Source organism: Camarhynchus parvulus, chromosome 11 (assembly GCF_901933205.1).
Source record: "Camarhynchus parvulus chromosome 11, STF_HiC, whole genome shotgun sequence".
Classification (NCBI taxonomy): Eukaryota; Metazoa; Chordata; class Aves; order Passeriformes; family Thraupidae; genus Camarhynchus; species Camarhynchus parvulus.
In genome coordinates, this window is record NC_044581.1 from 10,554,085 (window position 1) to 10,580,833 (window position 26,749).

A 26,749-nucleotide genomic window follows, 5' to 3' on the forward strand; every position below is an offset into this window, starting at 1 on the left:
TAATATGGCAACAATATGCTCAACAAGCTGCTTCTCTACAAGTGGAGTAAATCCTTCTGACTACCAAGCAAGACATCAGAATTTTTTCTATTACCCTTTGGATTTCAAATAACTGTAAACATTATATAGAGATTTGAAATATCCTTTTCTACTTTCACTTGTAAATAACTATCATTGCCCAAATACAATGTGAAGAAATATATTTCTTTACTTACTTTCAAGTTCAGCATCACTGTACTTCAAAAGTTTTGAATCAAGGTAATTTTGCAATATTTTTTAAGACCAACTAAAATTCCAGTACAGACTGGATGATGATTTAAAGTTACTAGTATGGAATATGCTTTAGTTTATGGAATATGATTGCATTCAATCAATTTCAACACAAGATGAAGTACATGCATCTGATGCTGGCCTACATTCACAGCCATTATTTTCAGATGTACTTACAAAAAGTGAAGGATTCTGATCTATAACATCCTATCAGTGGACTTGAATTCTCTCAGCACCATGAACACTTATTCACCCTAGCGAGCTCCAAAATGCTACTAGCAGGCAAAACCTAAAATGTCTATTGCAACAAATGCATACAGCTCTTCATCTTACTTCTGCAGTTGAAAGATCTTTCTGACTGCAATATCAATGACTTTAAACCACAGACTAAGACTTTAGACCTTCTGGTGGTGCCAACTCACTTGTTTTATATGCTATGATATATAGTCCTGGCTTTGAGCTCTCTCTATCACTACTGATGCTTTTGATGCTTTGTTCTCTTTTCACTTTAGGATGGAAAATAACAAATAATGCTGAGTTCTCTTCTTACTCTTGAATTCTTCTGATGTCTATCTTCAGAACTCTTCTAACATCCAATTTATGTCATTCTTTTTCTTTCTTATGCTGTGAATTTGAAACGAAAGGAGGTAACATAATATCGTAAGATCTATGGGCGACTGAAATGGCCTTCAGAGCAAACTTCAGAGTTATTCACAAAACTATCTTGCCTGCACAGAAAGTAAAAAATTGCTTCTCAATAGATAATACAACTACTCCTGAAACTCTTCTTGAAGTTATTGCCACAGGGAACAGTCCAATCATAATAAAGTATATGCTGCTAATGCCTTATGCGTAGTTCAGATGGGCTATTTTGTTAGTATTTGAAAGGCACAATTCAAATTAATTTATGTGCCTTCCCTTGACTTATCCTTTACCACAAAATGCAACAAAACCCAAAGTTTGCTAACAAGAGAGGCTAACATCTGCTCTGCTGATTGACCTGCAAGGCTACTCATGTTATTTTATCATATAATTCCTCCTAAAACACCACACCAGAATTCCAAAGACCTCTTATCTTAGTTAATTAAACACCTGATTCCATCTTCTCTCAGTTCTGAGCAAAATGCATAGCCACACAGGTAAATCTCATTTAGCTCAGGGGAACTTTCAAACATATTTTGGGTTCAGCACAGGTTGAAAAGCTCCACTGTGCAGGGGCTGGGAGGTGATCTCTGCATCGCTGCTCAGGGCACAGCCATGCACATACACAGGATTATCTGCAACCTCTCTTAAGGACCTGAGGCAGCCATCCTATCCCTACCCCATTGCCTCTCTCTGCATTTAGTCTCTAGTCCCTGTGCTGCCATGAACATTCTAACTCATGGACAAAAATTAATGGGCATGTTACCTGGATGATGCTGGACTTCAGCAACCTACCAGAGGAACTTCCCAGGGGTTTCTGTAAAGTAACCTACATTACACTGTCAGGCTCCAATTCTGTGGATAATTGTGAAATTTTTTGATGCCAAGGAAACAGAAATCTTTTGTTGTTGGGTGCCATTTACTATCCATCCTTCCATATCTGGTGCAAATTCATGAAAAATCAAGATATGTATCATGGAAAGTATCCATTTCATTACTCTCACAAGAGACCTACTGTTTTGTCTTCCTTTGTTCTGTGTCTGCTAAAGAACAGTTACTTAGACTTTATGAAAAGTGGATGATTTTGGCCTTCTATATGTTTTATTTTGTCTAGGAATGTTGTATTTCAGACTCCATTTTTCCTAGCTTATATGTTGCCAGCTGAGCTTCCTTACAATGAACTGCTGATGAAATTTTTTCTCTTCCTGTTAAAAGAAACATTGCTTCCCTGAGTATGCAACTGGCCTAACATCCCTCCTATGTTGTTTGCTATTTCAAATGATATTGTGATCATATCAATCTGCTATACAATGTGGTCACCTTTTTCTCTGCTGAAATGCTATTACTCCAGCCTGTCATAATGCCAAGAGATGAATGCAAACTTTAAGGTTTTTGGCAGTTAGAGATGTTGATGTCTGGCCTGTGTTGGGCAATTAACTTGGATCAGACTGAAGAACTCTGTGGCCCAATAATGCTGATTTGAATTCTGGAAATTATAGACTGTTAGAGTGCTACTATCATGACAAGGGAGATGGAGGGCTCCTGGGATCTACAGGCTGTGTAGCAGATCATCAAGCAATAGAAAATCTGGTACAGCACTCATTTGACAGATAACATGAATATATAAAGCATGACAATCAGTGCTTTTCTGGAAAACAAATATTGATGGACAAACAAAATGAGAATAACATGGAACAGCCTTGTTTCCAGCCTTTTAGAAGTAGATTGAAGAAAACAGGGAAAAGAGACTGTGGAGACAGGTGAAAAACACATGATAATGATTTACTCAATTTGCTTCACTAATCATATTTAAAACTAATAGATTGAAACAAAGTATCTTGTATGGAAGAGCTCTCTTGTCTAGCAGTGGAGGATGAAATTTAAAAAAGAACACAGAGAAATTCGAATATGCCTGTTTTTTACTGTGAAGTCAATCACACATTGGGAAAAACTGTTAAAGGAACAGAACATTCCTAATTTCTGACATCTTCAAATCAAGAAAAGATTCCTGCTTGGAAATCATGCATTTACACAGCTAGCACAGGCATAAAGGAACAGTAGCTTGTGATAGAAGTCAAAACAACTGACATACAAATCCCAAATACAGTGATGCTCAAATTTTATACATCCATTCTTTCATGAGCTTACTTTGAATAAGACTTTCAAAGCTCCTTGTAATAGATCTTGCTATAAAATTATACATTCTAAGTGGAAAAGATACTCCAGGAGAATGAAAGAAGACAGAAGAGTTCTCTTTTCAAAGCCCCAAAAGAACCAGTTTAGCCTTTGAACCCAACACCACCATGGAGAGAAAAACCCTTATGCAGGTGAAAAAAACCTTTCAGGAAGCATCATATACCCCATTCCCTTGCAGTTGTTGTAGACAGGTATAAGTCTAATGTTTAATATACATAGGTTTAACTGAAAAGTGAATTGGCCAAAAGGTATGTACACACACATAAATTTAATTAATATTACATTTTGTGATGCAATTTATGAAAAAAAAAGAAATATATGAATGTATAACTAAGCAGCATGTTTATATCTTCATTTACTTATTTTCTCTAAAGATATCATAGAATCACCAAAAAATACAAGGTCACATTGGATCAAAGGACATTATCTTGTTCAGAATGTCATTATGGAAGAAGCAGGAAAAGCAGCTGTATTACAAGTTGCCTTTCCAGCTCTCATAAACAAACTATTAATGGAGAAAGCCAGTCCTTTATGGTACATTGCAGGAGCAAGGTCACCTGGGAAGCCATAAAGCCTCACTGGCTACCCACAAGACCAACTTGATTAGTCCCGGTAACCTTCTGCCCTTGCCAAGGCACTGATGGAAAAACCAGTTTTTCAGGAGGCTCTGACCTGGTGGTCAGACTCTTTAGATGAAGTTACACAGAGGAAGTGCCTGAGATTCACCTGCAGCACTAAGGCACACACTGCTGACTGCTGGAATTACCAGGAGCATTATAATCACGTTGATAATCACAAGTTCTCTAAACATGAAGACAGCCTAAACTCAGAGTCGGTGTCAAGACTTCTGTCAGCTAAAGAGGAGCATAACTTTGGCACAGAGACCAGGGAGGAGGTGTTCTTGGAAATAACCTGTAAATAACATGTCAGACACTTTAAAGCATTGTCTTCACAGTACCCATGCTTTCAATATGTGGCTAAATTACAAACTCTGTGTGTTTGCCCTGTACTGAATCCTCTCTCATATTCCCACGAGAGCAAGAAGCAGTTTGACTTATTAAAACCTAATTAGCTCACTGCAGAAAACAAATTACACACATAATATAAAATGTATTAGAACCCAGTGCAGTTTCCTTCTATATTATTCCTTCTTTCCTTTATTATGATTGTGTAATCAGCTGCATTAGAAGTTGATGGCATGATCAATAGAATGGTCACTGCTGGTGACCACTTCACTGCATCAACAACTGGTCACTGTAAACTTGCACACTGCCAGAACCTCATACGAGAAGGTGACATGGAAAAGAGGGGGGGAATCTCTAGGTTGTAACCAGTTCTTCCACACCAATTTGGTTTCAGATTCTCTTTATTGCATCCCATGTGCTAGTGAATAATGAGGTTCTTTCTGTATTTACCAAAAGCTCTTTGAAGATATTTTGTTTGTCATCAATCTATGAAAAGCCCTTTGAAGTTCTTCCTATGTTGGTCATGGTAAAAATATGGTATTTTCACCATGATTGTCCCAGTAGAATTCTACAAATTTAGGCACAAACAATGAATAAATGGATGTGGTTTATTTTATGAGTTTTGGGGGTTTATTTGTGAGAAAGAAACAAATACTGAATAATGGTGAGAGAGCACACACATCCTTTTATGGACTTTCTGTGTAACTTCTGACTCTGTCCCCAAATTTGAATATGATCTGGGGCATCTCATTTAAATTTATGGTGCTGCAGTGCTCTAAGCTGTAAAGAATAAATAGCTCCATATCAATAACTGATTAGAGGATGTTAGTTATGTTTAATTGTTTGGCTTTCTGTTCTTCAAAGCAGTCTGCACTTTAAAGTGTTCCCTGGATGTACCTCTAAAGATAAACCAACTGTGAGTTCAGGAAATCAGAACCTATATGAAAATGTCATTAATGTTACTTATGGACTTTATAAATGTTTTATCTGTAATAGTTAAAGCTGTCACCTGAAAGGAAATGCCTTTTTGCACATTCCTATAAATTCTTTTATTTAAAGACCTATACAATTAATTTAAAATTCTAATTATATACAAACAAGGGCACTTATTTCAATTTTATTCTAAAACAGTATAAAATTAGGAGAGTTTTTAATTTCGGCAATTAAAAATTTTTATTTCTGAAAATTAGTAATTTTGAGCATTCAAGTAAGCATAGATGTAATTTATGAAATCATTCCTCTTATTTCATAACTACTGTAGATAAGGGCTTTTCTTTGACAAAGACTAGAATAACTGAAGTAATACACACAATTTGCTCTAATTCTCTGCATAGCTAAAGTGAAGCAACAGATTTATATATGTTTTAAAATATATATAGCCTTTTAAAAATAAATTTTTCCATTTCCAAGACAGTTTTCTTTCATTTTTCTCCAAAGTATTTAATTTGGTTTCATTTAAGGAATTCCTTAAGACCTCTATGCCTAACTTGAAATATACCAAATGTTGTAGTTAAAGCATATCAACTGCTCTAGTAGATAGTATTTACCTGTAAACTCATCTCCTTCTAGGGCATATTTAACAACTTTCTATGCCCTCATCACTGCTCTATCCAAACACCAAACCCCTTCTGGTGTCACAATAACATACTCTCAGTTCATGGGAATTCAGCATCTGAATTGGTGAAGAAAAAAAATAAAAATCCTACCCACACTATGTGTACTGAAAAAGGACTTTAGCTCATTTTAAATCATTTATAGTGTTTCAACTTATCCACAATCTCTTCTGGTGAGAATGAGCACAGTGACACCACATTGTCTCTCAGAGCCACTCACAGGCACAGCTTTGGTTCATAGCATGCTGAAAAGGATGTTTACAGCAATTGGCCAATCATAAATTCAAATATACCAGTCTAAAGTATTTCTGAGAATTTATCACATATTTTATGCATATGAATCTCTGTTTAATATTTTCCATTATACTTTTTATTTGCATTGAAAGGGTCTAATTTCTTCATTAGAAACAAAAACTACTGTGACGTGTGATCATTTTGCAGGTAATACATAACCATATTTCAGATTTAAATTTCCTAGAAGGGAAGATATGCATAGTCCAAATTTCATGCTTGTTCTACACTGCCTCAATCTAACTGATTTATCTTCAAACATTTATATCAGTTTTACATCAGCATAATTGAATAGTTCAATGGTCAGTCTTCTTTACACCTAGAGAAAGAAGCGAGCCCACAGCATTTCTTTTCATGAGTCAAATAACTTGTCCAAGGATTCAGTCAAAGTTCATACTTTCAACTCCACGTGTGTTTATGCAGATGCATGACACACACATTTTAAACAGTTATGCAGATGACAAGAACTGATGTCATTTAATCTGGGTTGAGTTTTTAGCCCCCCAAAAGGCAAGGACACGTGGACTGTTTAATGCAGTCCCATCAGAGTACAGCATGATCTCGACTTATAAGAAATTTCAATTAGTTATTCATTGCTTTCAGGTACTGTAGCCACTATAGCAATTCCACTTTAATTCCATCTGACTTCAATTGTGTTCAAATTATAGTAAAAAGGAAGAAGACAACAAGCTGTAAATATGAAAAGAGACAGAAAATCATTGAGAATCATGCCTTTATGAATATTTGATGAAGAAAGGTTAGATCTACTGCTGGTAAATTACTAGAAATTATGTCCATCATGTGACTCTGTCAGCAAAGGTTAATACAAATAGGTTTGGATTTAGTTGAGATGACAAGGAGGATTAAAAAAGATTTGTCCTGTCCTTGCTGCAATTAGTTTTTCTCCTATTATTATTGCAACAGAGTTTATTGTTAGGATTATGGTAACAGAACTCCCGCTCAATGAAATCATTTTGTTTTTCATAATACTGTGCCACTTTTGCAATAAATTTTTCATCTCTCCTAATCTACCTCTTTATTGTGCATTTGCTGAAGTGGAGATGCAATCATTAACCCATTTCTTGCTGTATTAAGTCTCACTTTGGCTGAAGGAGAATTTTGGATGCCTTCCCATGGGCTGCACTCCTGCCCTTCTCCACTGCAGAGCAGGGAGGAGGTGGTGATAAGGTGGGACATCACACAAGACCCTTTAGACAAAACTGGTGATGACATCTGATCTTGTCTGCACTAACAGCTCTTCTGAGCTCGTGGTGATGGGGAATGGGAAACCTGGAAGCTGTTACTGTACATGCATGCACACAATAAAAAAGGAGGTCTCAAAAATCTCACCCTTCCTCTTACATTGTAACCAATTCAAGCACAAGCTAAAGTAGATTGAAAACTTTATATTTTCTACAGAAAGAAGCTGTTCATAAAACTATCAAGCAACCATGCAAAAGAAATCAGAAGTTTAAGCAAAGTTAAGTTTCCTTCCAAGATGCATTGCAAATTTTAGCTTACATTCAAATGTTACATTTGGTCCCGTTTGCTCTATTTATATTGCTTTAAATACAACATTTTGCTCCTCTGGAGTTGGTAGCTTCTTTGTCCTCTTTTCAATTTGAATACACACTTTTAAGAATCCATGGGTAAAAAAATTTAATTCACCACTTTCATGTCAGATGAAAATAAAACTTTCTGTGTAATTCTTCTGATAAAAACATAAATTAAAACTCCAGAAGTACACAGTATATTTGAAGGGTACACAGAATTGCTAGAAAGTGTTAAAAGTGGCTAGTAAATGACTAATTGGAATTGGCATGTGCAGCCCAATTGAAGGCAAGCAGCCATCCTTTGCTGGTGTCCACTGAGAGTTACAGATACTTCTTACACACTTAACACCACGTGAAAAAGGGAATTTAACACATCAGGAAGCTCGCTGGATAATCAGAACATCTGATCAATACCATTGACAACAATTCTGTCTAAAAGCATTGGGGCAACCCTAAGTAAGCTATGGGAACAGACATTCAGGGCCTTTGCCAGTGCATTCCCTCTGACCCAGCATTCCCACCTCGTCCCCGAGGGGCAGCAGGGCTCCCTTTCCCGAGCTCTCCCACGTAACTGCTTTCCAGCTGCCTGCTTTCATAAAATGCAGCCTTCACAGCAGCCCTGACCCAGCTAAAACCAATACAAATAAAACCCCAAGAACCCCACTAGTGCCACTCTGAAGCATGAGAAACAGGGATTCAGGTCACAGGGATGCAGCCCTGCTGCAGCCACCCCTCTCATCAGCTGCAGAGATTGGAGTCGTGTAAATCTCAGCAACGTCCTCAGCACCGCGGGACTCAGTGGGATACAAATGGCTTCTTCATGTACCAGCCTTGCTCAGAGAGATTTGAGTTACCTGTGGAGCAACTTTCCCACTCCCTGACATACACCTGGTGGTCCTGAAAGACATCGTGACAAATATCCACTCGCCAGATTTAATGCTCTAAAAAGCACCCAGATTTTATTGCTCCAGTTGAAGTTAACTCTCAAAGACAGAAGACAGGGATGCATGTGTCTCCAAGTACCTCAGGTAGCATTAGGGAAATGAAGTGCAATGGAAAAAAAACATTAAACTCATAGTATATGCAACATATCAAGTCAGACTGCTGTTCCCATGTACTGATAATGGCCACCTATCTTTGAAAAAAAAGCAAAAAAAAAAAAAAAGCAAAAGAAAAAGAAAAAAGAAAAAAAGAAAAAAGAAAAAAGAAAAAAGAAAAAAAAGAAAAATAAAAAGAAAGACTTGTAAGAAAAGAAAAAAATAAACATCTCAAAGCAGAAATGTACTACAGGAATCATGGATCAGTCTATAAACTTTTAAACATGTTGACTGCTATTAAAAAAATTAAGAAAGAAGTACAACAAAGAGAGTCACAGCTATAAGGTAAAATATGCACAGAACCCCTGGAAAAAGAATTGCGTGTCACTAGGCAGGAAAAATGAATGTTTCTCATGTTATCACTGACTTAATTATGTGTTTAGCCCTGACACCAGGCAGCCTATGAGAATAATTCTATGTATCTTTGCAAGGCAATCCATAGAGTGAGGGTTATTTTAAGGATATGACCCACATTCCAGAAATGCATCAGTCACTGAATTTTGTAACTTTTAACTAAAGATGTGAATATTGCTTCATGATTGTCCAATTTGTCACTTTTTCAATGACTACCAAATGATTCCTCCGAGACACAGTTCCTTAACTTAAGTCTGTCTTTTTACAGTGGTAACAAAGTAAAAATAAAACAACCCGAGGTCTTCAGCTTTAAAGACAACATAATGAGATCAGAGATTCTGCCTGCAAAGAAATTAACTTATGGCTGATTAATGAAAGTAACCTTAAATAGTAGGCATCCTGCCAAGAACAGGATACTATAACAAATGGGTAGGAAATAACAGGCACCTTTCAAGGGGCTAGGGCACAGCCGCCTAGAAATCTGAGCAAGCTGCTTTCAAATTTGATCCCAGCAACCTGGAATGACCAAGTAAGTCATATCTTTTATAATGTCCTTCACAAACTTCCCCCTTCCATGTATTCTATAATGATGTAGATAATGGATTCAATTAGTTGTTGATAAAAAAATGTTACTATATGATAAAATCTCTGCATGTTCTTACAGGAAAAAAACAGAAATAATATTTATTAATAATAAAAAAATCTTCTCAGCCTTATGAACCCTAAAGGTCCAAAAACTCATGATTTGCTCCATTTGACATCAGCAGTATGTTTTGTCTACTGCTGTAATTCATGTTAAGTATCTTAAACTCAATTACTATTGCTCCCTGTTCTCTTTGTCTAGCATAAGATCAAGGTCTAAAGAAAAGAGCTTCCCAAAGACACTTCACTGGTCTTTCTGACTTTTATTTGCTACTTCTTCCAGCCTCAAATGTGCTTGGTTTCATGTTCATACAGTTGCTTCTTTACGTATCTGGTCCAGCTAAAAAATGTGCCTTAATATTTTATTCCATAGAACTGCTGACTTTCCTTTGCCATACGTGTTGAGACTTCAAACAGATGAAAACTAATTTGTTAGGGTTTTTTTTTTCCTATTCAATTAGCTTTGCCTATGTTCAGCTTGTTTTACCTTGGTTATTGAAACTAAATTGTCTCAGAAAATAAAAGTGAGAGGCTGAACACTGCTGTTCCTCGGTGCTGTACTTTCTTCTCCTTAAGCTTAAGGAGACTTACTTACTTAATTTACTTACTTAAGTTAGTAATTAATGTTTCTAGGTGCATAAACTATATAGCATGATTAGTTTGGTCATGCCACCTTTTAAATCTGACCTTTTTTTCCCTTCAAAAAGAGTGAAAGCACAATTGCAGAAATATTTTTTGATGGAAAATTGGAGATCAATATAAAATCTAGACATCTAGATCTTGTTAAGCTCAAACTGGTAACAATCCCACAATGTTTGCACACCCTGGTTCTGAGTCATTCACCAGGCACCCATTGTCAGGCATGGGTCTCAACAGAACTCCTGATTCTCTTACACACAGCCTGTGTAAGTAGGCCTGGAATGTTTAGCAATGAAACACGTGTAATACAGACATGAGTGTGCACATAGAACTATTCAGCACTTCGACAGGAGGACAGAAGCTCTAGCTGCTGTCTGAAATCAGTAAAACTATCTATCACAACAGAAGCTGCTAAAAGGTTGTAGGCGATTAGAAATTGATTTCCCTGAAATCAATTAAATCATTTCAATATGGCCAGGTGAGGACAGTAATTTCTCTTGTCTGAAGGAATGGACAATGTGTTATTCTACAAATCAGCTGGCTTCACCAGTGGCTGTCAGAAGAACTCAAGAGTTTGATATTGTCAGAGGGGTTATATTCAGCTCTCAAGATTGCTCATGTGTGGCTTTGTATTTGATAGTTGTAGAAGAAACCAGGCAACCATACATTGCTTTTAATGTGCTTTCTTTAAACCTAATGCTGGGCACACAAATCTGATACAGCTTGTAATACTATGACATGCTGACAGTGAGCTTTTTCTCACCAACCTTATATTAGCTTCATTGCTTCATTTCCTGTGTAAATGTATACTGTGCACTTTTCTAAGTGCATTCATTACATGCCCTATCTTATGAAAACTAGTGACTTAGTTGCATTTCACCTGTAAAGAACCTAACTAAGACACTAAACAACCAAATGTTTTGTGCTTGTGACCAAAGGTAGGATTTATCTGACAGACACCTACAACTGCAGGAAAAAGTAAGGTTATCCCAGGTTGAATGGACACCTAGGAAGGCAAAAGAAAAATTACTCTGACAGCTTGGGGCTCAGAGCAAAGATGTTAATGGTTTGCATTCCACCTGACAAAAACCAACCAAGTACCACAGAGATTCTTGCAAGGAAACTGAGCCAGGCTTTTCAGAGAAGACAAGGGGTAACAGATCAAAACTGAAACAAGAGATATTTTAACCAGATATTAAAAAAAAATTCTTCCCATGAAGACAGCCAAGTAGTAGAACAGGTTGCCCAAAGAGGTTGCACTGTCTCCATCCTTGAAGGTTTTCAAGCTCTGACTGGCTAAAGTCCTGAGCAATCTGATCTCACCTCATTGATAATAATGCTTAGAGCAAGAGGTTAGCTCCTGAAATCCCTTCCAATTTCACTTATTCTATAAATCTGTGAACTAAAGTTTTGGACCTATTTTCATTAAAGATATTTTACATGCAGATTGTGTCTTTTCAGAGATACAATCTATTTCCATAATAATGTGCAACTGAAACATTCTTACATTGAAGGTAAAAAAGTTGACTTACATCCAACTTCTCAAAGAAGGATGGGCAAGAAAGAAAGAAAGAAAGAAAAAACCCAAACCTTTATTGACATAAACCAACACAGACTGGCTTAAGTTTTCCCAAGTATTAACATTATAATTAGGGAACAAGAGGTTTTGTTCCAACTTTGGGTTTCTCACAACATCCTGCCTCAACAGGATCTCTTGGAATTTGCAACTAGTTTAAGCACAAATTGTTCTTCCAAAGAGATGTTGACTTTTGTGGTCTATTAAACAAGCAATACAAAACTGTACAGTGACGCAAGTGCTTCAGGCTAAGCTGAACATAAAACAGCTCCTTTCCCCTGGGGACTCTCTAGAAGTATAGACAAGATTAAAACTAAATTTCAGTGTTTTAGCAATAAGTGGTCAGGAAGAAAAAGCAATTCATACAAGTTTGCTCATTGTTTCATTTCCAGGTGAGAAATTATTTGCCTACCTACAGAGAGATTGAGTAATTGCCAAGGAAAAAATAGAAACAGCCCAGTCTTCTGGGGCGCATGAAAACCAACACGCAGTTGTACACCTTTGGATCCTTCTTCCAAAGTATCTCCCATTTACAGAAGGTTGCTAGGGTAGCCCTGGCCAAAGATTCTGAAAAATCTGCATTTCTGTCTGCAGGGGAAAAGGGACAGAACCACACAAGTGCACCATCACAGCAAGGGTTGTTTTAGCCTGCTACAGCCTCCAAAAAATCCTAATGGACTTATAGCTGCCTTCAGATGGAGAGAAAAGGGGAAGTTAGAAAGAAACAAATCTTCACAACACAGTGTTTTACAGAGCAGAAATTCCACTGAGGCTTTTGTTTATTTACCTTTAGACTGTGCTGTTGTGCACTTTTTTCCTCATGTGGAATGTGACCTCCTTTGGTAGGTCATTCCACACTTTTTGGTGTGGAATGACCTACCAAACTCTCTTCTGGAAGGGCAAGTTCACCAAGTATAAGCTACCCACAGCAGTGAAAATTCTGACTTATCTGTAGAAAAGTTATCTGTCTTATCTGTAGAAAAGTTGTCTATGTCATGTTTTGGCAAACATGCTAGATACAAGAACAGTCACCGTTTGCATTTGAAGTGTACAGGTTCTATAGGAAATCAAATGGCTGAATATGAACTATTTATATTAGGATAGTTTTATTCTGTAGTATTCTATGTGAAAATTAATCTGGAAATTGTTAATGTACTGACAGCAACAAAGGGCTCAGAATAGGATGATGTCCCAAGTTCTTAGACATGCTTTGGCCAATTATGTTTGCTACCAGTGGTCCCCATATGTTGAGAAAGCTGTCCTGTATGTGTAGAGCGGATATAGTTAACAACAAAGATTTGTGAAGCTTCCATTTACTTTTTTCAAACATACATCTCTCAGTTTGTGGTGCCCTCATATTAACACATATGGTCTTATTCTGCTGTTCTCATTCAGACAAGTCACCCATTCACTTGGATAGAATGTTCAGTTTCATGTAGGAAGCATGTTCAGAATTCATTTATCTTAAATGATAAACAGTAATTTTGGGGAGAAATCCAGCAAGATTAATCCTATACATTTTCTTTCCCAAAAATGCTGGATTACCTTTGTGTTTTAATGTACACCTTACTTCAAACTGTTCTTTTCTTTCTATTCAGATTTCAAAGTACTGCAATCACTTGTGCCAGTTTCAGCAATTATAAGTGTTTTTTCTTCTAAAATATCCTATTTTAATCAATGTTACATAAAGATACATGAGTTTAGATTTCTATTTTATGAATGTAGTAAATTCAATCTCCAGAAAAGACCAAGATGTTGTGTTTTGTGAAACACCTTTGTATAGTCCAGTCAGCAAAGACGTAAACTGTTAAAGACATTATACACCAAAATTTCAACTTTAAAACAAATCCTTTCCACTGGAAGCTCATGCTCAGTTTGACAATTCTTGAAATGTTATTTGGAGATTATAACTGTTCAGTTGATCTCCACCTATGCTTCAGTAATCAAAACAGCAGCATTCAATTTTTGACAAGTGCAATATAATATTAGACATATGCTGAAGTTAACTCTTGTAGGATTCAAAAAGGGAAAAAATATTTTCTTTTTAAGTCTTTGACAATTAAAAGTTTTTCTACAGAACAAAAATAACTCTACTTATAATGTAACTTCCATGTTTCAGCTTCTTTTTCTCCCAGCTCAAAGCACTTTATAACATTGGTCCAGATAGTTCATGCTTTATGCTTGGAAGCACTTTCATTAACTATTTATGTAGGTACAGAAAGCAAGATTTGGTCCATGATAAATAATAAATCTTCAATAGATTTAGCTGGGATCTTTTCAATGAAGCATGTTTTCACCAGAAAATCCTAATTTCTTGAAATCATAGAAATTGATGGAATGGGTTGGTTCCAATTTATTGTTTCAAAGATATTTTGGAAAGACATTTCCAATGGTAAAAAAACTCATTCTAACATATTTGAAACAAGTAACTTACACTTAACTAAATATATCCAAAAGATCTGCCAAAAGTAATACATATTTTTGGAACACAAAATACTTTCACTAACCTGTGCTAAAGTGTCTTCTGAATTGAAGGTTATGGTAAATTTTTAAGAATTTGACTTTTTGTCCTTACAGAAACTGTCTCAAGTACTGACATTTTCCCCAGGACTTACAGCTACCCTTTACATCAATATTCCTTACTACTATTTACCTTTTCTGCAGAAATAAATTAATTATTTAAGATTACAGAGTAATTGGATCTTAGGAAAGTGGGAAACAAACTCATTCTGTTTTCTGGAAAAACACTGAAACTGTACTGTTCTATACTTCTGTGAACATAAATGAATAAAGCCTAACTCCCAATCCAAAGGTGTGATCCCATTTCCCCAAGCATCCCTGAGCTAGGCAGGATACCCTGAACAGTTTATCCAGCAGAGCCCAGAATAAAGTGTGTTTTCTGATCTGGCTAATTAAACTGGGCCCTCAACAAGGTGAGGGACATGGGGTGCTTCACCAAAACCTCCTGCTGCTCATGTAGAGCCATCCAGGGTACAAGTATCTAAGGTGAATTTGCTGCAGTCAGTCTGATCAGACTACCCAGATGAAATAAGAAGGGACACGTGGAGCTTCTCTCCCATAATTTCAATGATTGGTAAGAACTGGACAGAGCCCATTCTGGCTGAGTGTTGTCTAATCACAGTAAGTGCTCAGAACCTAAGAAAAGGAGCAGACCGCAGCTAAGCAAAAAATCCAAGCCAAACATGGCACAGAAAGAAAGAATATCACACAGGTGCCAAGCCTGTGCAGCTGAAAAAAGCTGAGGAAGGATCAGGGGAAGGAACAAGTCCCACCCTGCCCCATGTCTGCAGGCTGCTGCCTTGGTCCTTCAGCCTCCTGTGGGCCTGTCAGGCAAATGTTTGTGATTCCCCAGCAAATACAGACTTCAGTTCTAGACCTGTTTTGAGACAAAGCCTCCTAGGATATTACCAGCCACCTAAGAGATTGCCGGGATCTCCCACAACAGCTACCCCAAAGTGATGCAGTCCTTTGGGTTAAACAAACAGAAAAAAATTTAATGATTCTGGACCAGAGGCGAAACAAAGACGATTCCTGTAACAAGGTAATCCTTTCTACCCTGTCTTGCACAATTCCAGAACCTGACTAGCAACTTTTCATATATGATACATATTACATATCTAAATCATAAATATTACAGTTATTTATGACAGCAAACAGAAGAACCTATTATTTGCACATAAATGGATTCTGAAAAAAAGGAAGAAAAAAGGCTGTACAACATTTCTCAGAGATGGCTTAAAGAACAAGAACTTAAAGAACTTGTACTTTGTGATTTAATTTTAGCATTTATGCAGTTACAAATAACCCGAGGCACTACAAATTGCCATGGTAAGGTATCAAAAAGGCTGAGTCAGGACCAACTGCTGCCATCAAAGACCCTGAAAAGCAATCAGAACAGAGTCATCTGTCCACTGGATGTTGTTTTGGTGCTAGTTCATTTATTAGGGTGCAGGGAACCCAACAAAATCAGTAATTCTGCCAAGGTAAAGTTGAGGGTTTGGCTTAAATTAACAAAATATGCCAGCAGGTATATAAACTTAATTAACATAGAAGTCTTAACTGAGCTAGAATTTTAAAAGAGCTCAAGTAGAGAAGTTTTCATTTTATATAAAAAAGGGAGGAAAAAGTAGTGATTTTGTCATGGTGGGAGTTTCTGAGCCCCTCCTTCACAAGGGCAGCAAAGAACCCACTGGCATTTGCTAGGAGACCACCCACAGCACCTACAGTGTATTGGAAATGTCAAGAGTGAGCTGCATGTGAAAATAAAGAATGTATGCCCTATTTCCTATGGAACACCTCAATATGGCATGCATAATGTCTTAAAATTTTCCACTGAAATATTGGCTGCTACCCTGGTCCAATCTGGATTGTCACTCAAATGTCAGGACAGAAAGAGAAAACGCTGGGCTGGGTTTTTTCCCTTGCTTAAGACTTACCAATAATTTTACTGTCAGTCACCACCTTTTTCTTGCCACTAATGGTATTCCCTAAAAATCTGAGAGGTGGCATGAGCAATTCTGAGAGCAGCACTCAGCCCACCCCAGGGTGGGCAAGCAGCTGAGGTCATTACACTTGCGTGACCTTGTGGCAGCTGGTCCCCATGTCAGAGTTATCAGACCCCCACTTCCAACACAGAAACTCAATTCTGGAATTGTAGAATAAGGTACTACAAGCCACACTGCTATCACAATGGTATAAGGAAAGGATTCTTTAAAAAAAAACCAAAGACAAAGAGCTGATAAACAAGGGCACATGCAGCTGCACAAATGTAGCCAGACAGTGCAATTCTTGGGAGTCAGAATATTGCTACTGAATCATTTTCCTGAGAAAAATCTTCAGAGAGGCAGTGGTGAGATGCTTTTATCACATATACACACATATTAATAGTAGGTTATGCAGAAAACGCCACAAGGTAAAGCTGCAAGGCACAAAAATGACATTGTATTATAAAAAGTCCTGGTTTACATTATTTTCCAGTACAAAAAAAACCAAACCACAAACCGTGAAAATGAGATATGCAGGTCATCTGTGTTAATTTGCTGCTCTGACTCAAACCTCTAGATTTTAACACAGAAATGCAAAGCACAAGTTTCCAACGTTCTCTGGTAAGCAGCTGCTTTATGAATAACTGGAAGAAAACCTTTATGCTTGGTCACACCACCAGCAGGAGACAACTGGCTTTTCTCATGTAATACAGGGAATTGCAGCCAGTACTTCATTAAAACACAAGACACTTTGGCAGACATGGATGCTGAACATTGCTTACTGTTCACATCTGTGGGTAAATGACAGCAGGCTGAAACTGTTGCCTTCCACTAAAGAGCAAGTACATGATCCAGTGCAGTTAATCAATAAGATAATGGAATGAATCAATAGCAAAGATTTTTAGGAGGTCTTAATTAAACAAACACTTGCAGATACAAATGATGTCTTCAATCTATTGATGGTGCCAGGGTGAGGGGTTAAACACGAACAAAACCATCAACTTTATTTTACCAGCATCTATTTCTCTGAACTACCACATAGCATTTTGTCCTTTGCATTGGCCCATCACTGCATTCCTATTCATTTTTACCACCACATTACACAGGCAAATTAGCACATAATAAAGAAAAAGAAAGGAACTGAAAAACCCCCTGAACAACTCAAGATGTGATGACAAAGTAGATAATTCACTGCTCTTTCTTCTCTTTGAAAGGTGTGACTACCTAGCCAGAAGTCCTAATAAAGCCACTTTCCAGCTGCAAGGTGTACAATTAGAATAATTAAAGAATACCTAAATTGATAGACCCATTAATGCAGGAGATCTCCATGGGCCTCCTGCACAAACAAGATAAGTCGATATTTTTGATTCTCCCAATGGTTCTGTGCCAGGCACTGTTTTAAAGAGACATCAATCTATGATGTCAGAATTTATCTAATGAACCTTCAAAAATCAATGTCAAGATGGCCTGCTACATGTCTGCACCCAATTTGTCCATTCCCCAAGGGACAATAGGTAAAACAAAAACATTGTTTTGCATTCTGCTATAAGGGAAGGATTCTTTTTAATATTCTGCTGTATCATGGGAGGGATTCTTTTTAACAGATTTCTTGGATGAAATCAAGCACAAATTAGGCAAACATATCTGAGAACCATTTATTGATAATGAGGGATACATGTCTCTACTAGAGAGGAAGAGAAAACTAAGCAGAGAGGGGGAAAGAGAGAAAAGAAAGACAGGGACAGAACCACCAGAATCCCAGGGTGCACTGTTGGCTGCCAACCAGCAGATCTAGGTGAATGCTGTGAGCCACAGCAGCACAATTTCTTCCTGGCCTCAGTCACTGAGAGGGTGTGTGCTCAGGTTCACGCTGCATTTCTCTGAGCTTGGCTTCTCACACATTTTGTCACACACTCCAATACCACCTTCTCCAACATGGCCATGGGGAGAGACCATCCATTAGATTTTTTGGCAGATTCCTTCTGCCAACCTTGTGCCCAAATCAACTGTCTTGTGAGTGTGTGGTCCCATCAACCCTGGCTGGAATGGGGGGAATCCTGGGTGACATCCTCAGATTAAATCAGGTGGTGAAGATCAGAAAGATGTAGGAGCAGCAATGGTGGGGCACTGATGGGATTGCTGTGGCATGCCTCTTCCAGCCCCAGACCTGCAGGCTCCTTGCCTCTCTCAAGCCTAAGCCTAAGCCTGAAGGCAGTTTGGCACTGGGATAGAGGTCCTCATGGCCATGGGTGGCACAGATTGAAGAGGTTTTTGGGGGAAGCAGCAGGCTGCTGTGGGCAGTGGCAGGCAGGCTTGTGGAGAGGTGAAGCAGGGCAGAGAGAACAGGTGTGGACAGGTAAGGCAAGCACGGATGAAGCAGGGTGGACTGCAGGAAGACAGGATGCAGGCAGGGTGAGAACAGCAGCAAAAAGGACATGAACAAATGGAAAAGTGATCCAAAAACCGGATGGGACCCAATTATGACTCATTTAATTGCTTTCTATATGCTAAGGTTCCTCCCATAGTCCTATCCCCTGAGGATGACCATTGGTTAGTCAGGAGAATTGTGCCCCATCAGCTGGACTTTCCCCACCTCTCAGGAGAGTCACTGCAGCCCAGTGGTGGCAGTTTTCTCTGCCCTGGCTGGCTGTCAGGTGAAATCCCCACAGAGACAGAGCTTCTCTCCATTTTCTAAAGGAGTCCTGCTCAGAGATTGGAATTTTGGCCGTCTCCACCCCTGCCACACGTGCCATGTGTTAGGGCTCTCAGCACAGGGCGTACAGCTCCTCTAGCAACTTTCCACCGGCTGTCAGAAAATGGATTCTTAACCCACAGTCTGAGAAATAAAATCAGACCGTGCTGAGGCATAAATAAAAATTAAATTGGTTCCTCACACATTGTAAGAGTTGTGAAAACTGCCTGCGACCATCTTACCTGGTCTTGACAATGGTAATGCATGGAGAGAAACTTGACCTGGCTGTAGACAACAAGAATCAGTTTCCAAAGACAATAGGTATTCCAATCCCTGCTATATTTTATATATATATATATATATATATATATATATATATATATATATATATATATAAAAAAAAACAATAGGTATTCCAAAGAGAAAAGGAAATTATGTGGCTTAGGGCCCTCTAAAATTTCCTTTGTCAGGCTTGCAGTACAATGACAACCAGGTGATTGTTTTTTAAATTGCTATAATCAGGGTTCTTAAGGATAACAAGATTGCCTTAGCTATTAATATAATTCTTTTCCTTGTTGCCAGTAGTACATTCCTTGGCAGAATTCTTGTTTACACCTGAGAGCCAGGATGTCCAATCCCCTGCATAGCTATTAGCTAGGAGAGCCATTTAGCTCTGCTGAAGCAGTTCTTTAAGCTATTTTGTTGTTAGTGTTTAGACTCAACTCATCCTCACTATTCTGTCCACAAAATTCCCTGAAACTGATGTTTTGACACTGTATCAGACAGAAAGCGGAGGTCTAAGTTAGCTTCTCCCTCTCTCCCGTTTGAATAATAAACTGGTCTCTCTAGTTGCTCCGAGGTAGGGCTGCCTCCAGCTTGTAACTGGAGGTGACAGGTACTCTCTAGCAGATGGGCTGTCTTGTAATCTTTTTCTTTATTCACAGCAACTCTGTCTCTTCCTTCTGTTCAGACTATTTACTCTTGTTGGTAGCATGTAAACAGTTAGCTATGCCTTAGACAGTTCAAAGATGTGCTGTGTGGGTGAATTCGTTGTTGCAGGATGCCTGTCTGCCTTCCTGCACACACTTCTCTCAAACATTGCCATTTGCAGATTTCTGCCCAATTAACTGATGGTGACAGAACCCAGACCTGAGCTCCTTGCCCAGAGGAACCTCCCCTGAATTCAGGAAAAGCTCTCAGGAAGCAGAAAGCTGAGAATCACTCTGAAGATGCCACAGTTTCTCCATGCTAAAATGCTGCATTCCAAATATTTAGTACACTTGCAAAACATTTACATTCTTATCTAAGTACAAAGCACGCAATTTAATTCCTTTCATAACACTTGTGTTTCTCGATGGGTTGGAATGAATTCAGGTTTTTTTTCACATATAAAAATTATACAGAATTTTTTCTTCAATGCATGTATTCTAAGCAACTAGGGCAGCACTGACAAACAGGACAGCTTCTGCAAACTACTGATGTCTCATGACATGTTCACTAATATTTCATAATGGCTTTTTTCCTTGCCTGTCTGCTGTGGAAGAGCTGCTGATTTGTCTTTACTCACAGATAACACAGTGGGGCCAAGTTTTCCATTTGATGCAATCACATGAGGACTGCATTTGATTGCTGATATCTTGGCAAATGGTTTTTGTATTTTAATACCAACAATGTTCAACTCATCTTTTGGGAAAACTAAATCCCCATGTAATGAAGTTTTCCTCCACATAAATGTACACTCTTGCATGTTTATGAAATGCTTATTTTTAAATTCTTCTTAAGGCAAGTGAAATTTTCAAGTCTGCTCAATTGTACCAATCTGTACTTTTCAGTACAAACCCTCATGAACCTTCCTAGGTAATCTGTTTTTAACTGTATTTAATGTACCACAGTTCTTTTATTAAAATGCAACTCAGTTTTCAAAACCAAGTATGCCAATTAATTTTAAAAGATACTATTCAGCTCTTCAAAGAGATTTCTATAGATACATAAAGTTATACCAGCATGGGAACACAGCACTAGCTGTGCAAAAGGCACCACCAGTTAAATGAGTAATAAATCAGGAGCCATCTCATACATTAGGGTCACAAGAGAAGAAATTTTCCTATGCTTTATAGCACCTACATTTACTCTGATTTTTAGAAGGTTATGTCAAGTTCCCAAATTTTATCTAAACTTGTCATTCTTGTCTGCTGTTCTGGCTAATAAATTAAAAATGTAATAAATAAAAGTCACTAGACACATTATGCATGTTTTACTGGTTAACATTCTTAGGTGATATCATAAGCTTCTCCTCCATCCTTGGGTATTTCCTAGTGAAACTATTTTAATTGATATTTGGGGTTTTTATCTCCTGGGGAATGCCACTAAAGGCCTGTGCCTCCATGGCACTTTGGCAGGTCAACTTGTTAACAACTACTTCTGTGGAAAGACTGAGTGGGACTTGAGCATAATTCAAGTGAAATCACACATTCTTTAAAGGAACTCTTTCAGAAGGCATGTTGCACTCAACACCCATCTGCAGTAACTTGCCCAAAAGTCCTCATTTTACAAATGGTGGGACATGCAGGCAACAAAATAACTCACTCTGAAATGTCTTTGTGAACACATGCCCGAGCAATGACAGTACAAAAACAGATCAGCATTGACAGTACATCATCCCTAGTATTATACCAGAATATTCATTAATAGCTCAGAATTTTTTTAGGAAGCAGTAAGATACACCTTCCCAATCTATCGAGTACTGACTGGTCTCCATCTTTCTTGAGAGATCTTTGAAAAGCAAATCAAGACTTAAAACATTATGGTGTTTCACTTTTAATACAGGTGATTTACATTATTGTTGAAAATGTTGAACTAAAGCTATAGCCAGACTCAGCATGTGTGCCATGGTCTCTGGAAGCATGTTATAAATGCAATCTAAAATCAATAGCAAGAAACAATTACAGCATCTGAATACCATTTGGGTGAAATAAGCTGATGCTGGTGAAGCAACCAGCAAATGTCTGTCAATACCTGCAACAAAGTATTCCACAGCGTTTGCACAAAGAGGGGTTGAGTAAATATCAATAAAGCAACTCCTACTACAAACAGTAAAAATGATAAAATCAATATTATAAAATAAAAAGGTTAGTACACAGATGAACACTGTGATGTAGACAGTGCTGTGTTAAAGTGTTGCTAAGTTCCTGCATCTCAGTAAAGGAACAGACAATGACTGCATTTGTCCAGTGCTCTGATTAATCAAGAAATCAAAGTATACAACAAATGGTATGCAAACATTAGACCATAGGCATTCATATGAAAATGTATTAATGTCCTACAGCAGGAGGAATCACATATCTACTGCACCTGCTAGTCCTATGCACTGTCAAGAATCCATCTAACTAGCCCACAATATGCCAGCTCTGTCTGCTTAATAGGAAGACCCTCAAGGACTTCACATTTGTACACAGAAAAGGCCTGAGTAAGAAAAAAACCCCATTATTGCAAAATATTTACATTAAAGCATCAAATCCCAGTAAATTCTTTAAAGACCCAGCAACTAAAAGGGTAAAACTGCAAGTGACAGCCCATCTGCAAGATGCTGTCTGTGGCTCTGACCTGCATTTAAAACAGGGCTGCTTAGCCTTTAGAGCACCTAAAGTTGGCTCTGTTGTTTGCATTTCATAGAAACTACTTTTGAAAGTAAACAAGAACCTTTAGTGAATTATTTAGCATACAAATAAACCAGCAAAGAAGCCTAAGTAGGCCAATATGAACTAACTCGATTGAAATATTCATCTGTAAATAACTTTTCAATCTGCTGCTTTCACGTACAAATACTACATGGAACATTAGACACAACTAGCTTCTAGGGATATTTAGGCTCACTGGAGAGCAATTTTTATGTCTACTGGCATCTGTGGGTAGTGATATGGACTGACTGTTAATATAACCAACATAAAATTTATGTGAGCACTCAGTGCAATAGCAACACACTGTCAGACAGCTGGTGGTTGATGCGTAGCACATGCGGATTTTATATACACTGTGTAAACTAACCTTTGCAGAAAAGATTTAGCAGGTTTATTAGTTTAGGAAATCGCTGTAATTATGGATAATTCATAATGGCCCCTTATCCATTCTGTAGCAATAGCTGCTTTAATTTCGACTCTGTTTCTTTGAGCCATAAATAAGTGTGCTGATATCTTCTGCACAGATGTGGTATTCAACCTGTTCAAGTTGGTTGAGTTCTGCTTGTGTTTTAATGCCAAAAAATAGTAGATAAGCCCATAAAAGGCACTTTGCTTGAAATAAATTAGCAAAAAAAATGAAGCTTGAAAGTTCTGAAACTCTACTAGTAGCTCCTTTTAGGGAGGAGAGGGTAAAACTCAGAAATTTTCAACAAAAAATGAGTGAACTACATGGTCAGAGATCTGACCTGAGATAGAACACTAGATTTGCATAATTAATCACTGGAAAAAGAGATATGTCTGTGACCCACGTGTATTATTTACAATCTATTCAGTTTGCAATGGAGGGTTTGACCTCTGTGAGCCCTTCTCGTAACACTGTGACTTTCCTGCTTCTGTGCACAACTCCAGCCTTCTCTGCAGTGGAACACATGTGGTGTTTCTTAACTTCAATTCCCACTAAAATTTTCTGCAAAACTATTCCCTGTGTTCCCATTGCTTATTTAGTGGACAGCACTCTTCCTGAATTTTCAGCTATGCCATGTCTTACTGGCTTGGAACCATCACAGGTCTCTCTGACCAAACCTCCACAAATCCAGCTTTCCTTCCATTCTGTGCCTTTGGACATGGGCATTGTTAGTAGAAACATTTTACAAATAACTCCTTTACTAGCCAGGAACTATAGTTAGCTTGTAGTAGGCCCATAGTAACCACAAAGGCCTATAGTAGACAACATATAAAATCTGCTAGTTTTACAAAAAAAACAAAACAAAAACAAAACAAAACAAAAAACAAATCTGCTACACTTGTCACTTGTGACCCCAATTGGTATCTTCTTTAGACAATGACTATAGACCCACCCAAATAAAAAAATATTATTTGAGTTGTCTTTCAGAAAATGCTTAAGATGGTTGATAAAGCAGCTTGAAATATCAAAGGATCAGCAAGTGTAGAAACAAATAAAATCCAGATTCTCCTGATTCCAGTTTATGCTTCTTCCTTTCTTGGAAGAACCCTAGATTAGCATGGACAGTAAAGAATTCGGATACTGAGCTTTGCAGCAGATCACTAAGCACAATGGCTCAAGGTATTATTTCCTTGTGTATAAAAGGCAAAAATGTGGAGTGCTATGGAAAACTATCTAGCCTTGTAAGGCTCCTGCCAGAAAATTACTAACACATTGCCTTTCCAGGGAGGGTGCATTCAGATTTTATAGTAACCTTGAAAGTGACATTAAATGACATAAATTCACAGAGTATCATGGCAGTCAGTGGAGCACAGTAAATATGCCCTGCTTGGGATCAAGTCAGTCAAAGATGAGATGCTTTTCCTGGATTGTACTGTTTCCCCATCAGCTCAATTTACACTGTGCCGGAAGAATGTACCAGCCAAAGCACTGGACCTGTGAGTTTAGTATGGATTTTCTAAAAAGATTTACCTTTTTTTTAAAGAAGAAAATACAAAAGTTTAAGTAGCCTGCTTGCAATCACCAAGGAAATACAGAATAATCACAGTTAACAAAGGGAGATGTAGCAATCACCATACATACTGAATTTCAGGTTATCTAAGCCTATCATTTTCAATCTCTTGATGACAAATGACCACACCATTCTACTCATTTCCACTCCAGTCTGAAGAGGTATTCATTGTGAGATCCAGACTTCAATAATAAAATGATCTTGGCTAAGCAATGTTTCCAATCCCTTGAATTAATACACAATTTTTTTATAAGTGTATGGAATACAGTATTAAAAAAAAGTCCTCCAGTGCCCTCTGCAAATTCATGAGGTATTAAAGCACAACTACTGCTTTAACACTATCCAAAACATAAACACTGCAGTAATTATGTACCTTCTGGGTAGAGGCACTACAAAAAGAGAAGTAAAACATGAAACAAACATTTTTTTAAGGAATTCCTAGGCAGTGACAGGAAACAACTGTATTTTCCTTATCCAAATCAGAGCTAAGATGAGAATGGAAATGGGAGAGATGAACTCCAAAGTTGGAAGTTTTGCTGTCAATGCAAGACACCTTTTGGCAGTATCCTCTTGCTCTCTGGGCTCTGACTAATATGTTTTGAATGAGATAAAAGTTCCCGCATTAGCATTCAGTTCAACCAACAAGAGCAATTGACTATAGAATGGAATTGCTTTGCCAATGGCATATTGCACATAAGCTGAGTGAAACTGCAAATCTCCATGCCAGAGGAAAATTTGAAATTTCCATTGTTTTTTTTTTATATTGCATTTATTTTATCAAATAATTCCAAATTGCAAAACTCAATCTGATTCGTATAACTGAGCTGACACAGTTGGGTTTTAGTCACCAGAACATTGGGCTGTTTTCTTTGTGGTGATGTTCAGCTTGGTGGGACTTATGGTAGGTGAGCCTGACGTTCACCTTCACACTATAGTTGACATCCCTGGTGGGATGAGTTGACATCTGCCATAATTTATTCAGCAATCATTTAACTCCTGCGGGCCATTACACAGCTTTATCTTATAAAGTCCAAAAAACATCAAAGATATAGTATTTTTGCTAAGAAGCTGAACAAAATGAACCAAATATGAGTTTGATCTACCCTTCTAGAAGGTGATTTCAAGTGTCACAAAATTAATTTTTTATAAAAATAATAAAAAACTTGAACTTAAGATCAAATTCAAAAAATAAACAGATTTGTGTTTGAATAAAACAGAGGAAGTTATCATGGGAAGCTTTAGCTTTGTAAAAATTGCACTTTTTGGTGAAGAAGTATTTGACCTTAATTTTGATTAGCTCAAATGATTGTGACTCAAAAGTATGGTAAAATGGGGAGTTAGATACTGGTGTGCTAATTCTTACAAAAAAAATTTCACAGTATTTGCTGCACCCTAATTATATAATTCCTATGTTCAAATAAGACAGGAATCTTGATTTCTTTAAAAAGGCTTTACTGTTCAAGATTACAATGGAAATATAAACCCTACCTGCTCAAAAATAGAAACTGAAGACACATTAGAAATGATCTTAAAGAAGCCAAAAATATCCAGCGGGGGTTAGGCCGGGCCTGAAGAGGGAGGATGACACCATCTCAGCAACAGTTGTGAGATAAACTAACGTCTGTTTAATCTGAAATTGTAAACTCCTTTTTCTCCTGACGTATTTCTTACAGTAAAACTGTTCTCTAGGTACTCCAAATTTCTGTAACAACTAGAAAAAATCAGAAAAAAGCCTTACACTAGGCTAAAGTGACTACACATGATTCTTAACAAATGCAACACTTGTTACAGCCTTGGACAAGAAGGAAGCATGTAAAGAAAACAAACCACTTGTCCAGGCTGGTAGTGCACAAGAGAAGACCCGCAAGCCATGGAAGGCTTGTCTGAACAGGTACCCTACCACAAGGGGTGGGCAAAAGGAAAGAAAAGAACCAAACAAACAGCAAAGGATAAAACAGTGCAGGAATGTAAGGGATAAGATCCAGCAGGGTAGAGATATTTTGACTTAAGCCTAAAAAGCATTCTGTGATGAGGAACTTGAGACAGGGCAGGGGCAAGGGA

General features: G+C 37.8%; 1 protein-coding gene across 2 annotated transcripts in view; it reads right to left on the reverse strand.

The window, feature by feature from the left end:
• FTO (FTO alpha-ketoglutarate dependent dioxygenase) overlaps positions 1-26,749 on the reverse strand; it is a 229,820-nt gene that overhangs the window by 13,601 nt on the left and 189,470 nt on the right. The gene's annotated exons all lie outside the window — the stretch shown is intronic.